The sequence below is a fragment of the Acyrthosiphon pisum genome, chromosome X (assembly GCF_005508785.2).
Source record: "Acyrthosiphon pisum isolate AL4f chromosome X, pea_aphid_22Mar2018_4r6ur, whole genome shotgun sequence".
Taxonomy (NCBI): domain Eukaryota; kingdom Metazoa; phylum Arthropoda; class Insecta; order Hemiptera; family Aphididae; genus Acyrthosiphon; species Acyrthosiphon pisum.
In genome coordinates this window covers 121,947,133-121,947,962 of record NC_042493.1, presented here as the reverse complement: position 1 = coordinate 121,947,962, position 830 = coordinate 121,947,133, and the positions used below count along the sequence as shown (strand labels likewise).

The window sequence follows — 830 nt, the reverse complement described above, 5'->3', positions numbered from 1 at the left end:
ATTTTGTGATTTTTTATTTAAAAGAATATTTTAGTGGGGATACATATTATACCAAATTCCTTAGCAACTATAGCATATTCTATACAGGAGAGTATGAGAGTACTGTAAAAATTTACCAGGTAAATGTTTTTTTACCCCAAAAAATAGTAAATACAAATACAATAGTTATTATACTTATCATATTAGATTATGAGTGGAACGATAAATGTATTGATTTTACAATGATGTGTGTTTTTTTTTATTTTTATTTTTGTGTCTGTCATCACCTTTTAGGACAGTAAAAGTGCTTGGATTTTCTTCAACAGTATCTTTTCTGATAGGAAAGTGAATATAGTTGGTACTTTGGGGGGGTCAAAAGTAAAAATTTCCCAGTAGCTTTCAAAAGCGCCGTGAAAAACAAAAGAAAAATTAAGAAAAAACGGGAATTTATACGCAAAATCGGTTTTTCACAAAATCGATTTTGGCTTTTGGTGTAACTCTAAAACGAATGAATGTATATACATGCAATTTTCACTGGTTGTTTGTTTACATTTTCTATACACGATAACATTTTAAAAATATTTTGATTTGTTTTGAACTGTTTAGGAACATTTTCATTTCCATTTTTTTTCTAAAAATATCAATAAAATTTTATTTGTTGGTTAAAAAAGCTTGAAAATTTAATAGAAAGCTCCTAGTATATTATTTCAAAGGCAGATGAAAAATATTAAAAATCCTTAGTCACAGTTTTTTTTTATAGCATTTAAAGTTCAAAAATTGACAAAATATGTAAAAATCACGAAAATTAGCAAATTATTTTGAGTTATCTGAGTTATTTGAGTGCCTCAGCT

At 26.4% G+C, this 830-nt stretch overlaps 1 protein-coding gene across 1 annotated transcript in view; it reads right to left on the bottom strand.

The window, feature by feature from the left end:
• The window catches only part of LOC100574012 (aminopeptidase N), a 154,184-nt gene that overhangs the window by 7,581 nt on the left and 145,773 nt on the right, over positions 1-830 (bottom strand). The gene's annotated exons all lie outside the window — the stretch shown is intronic.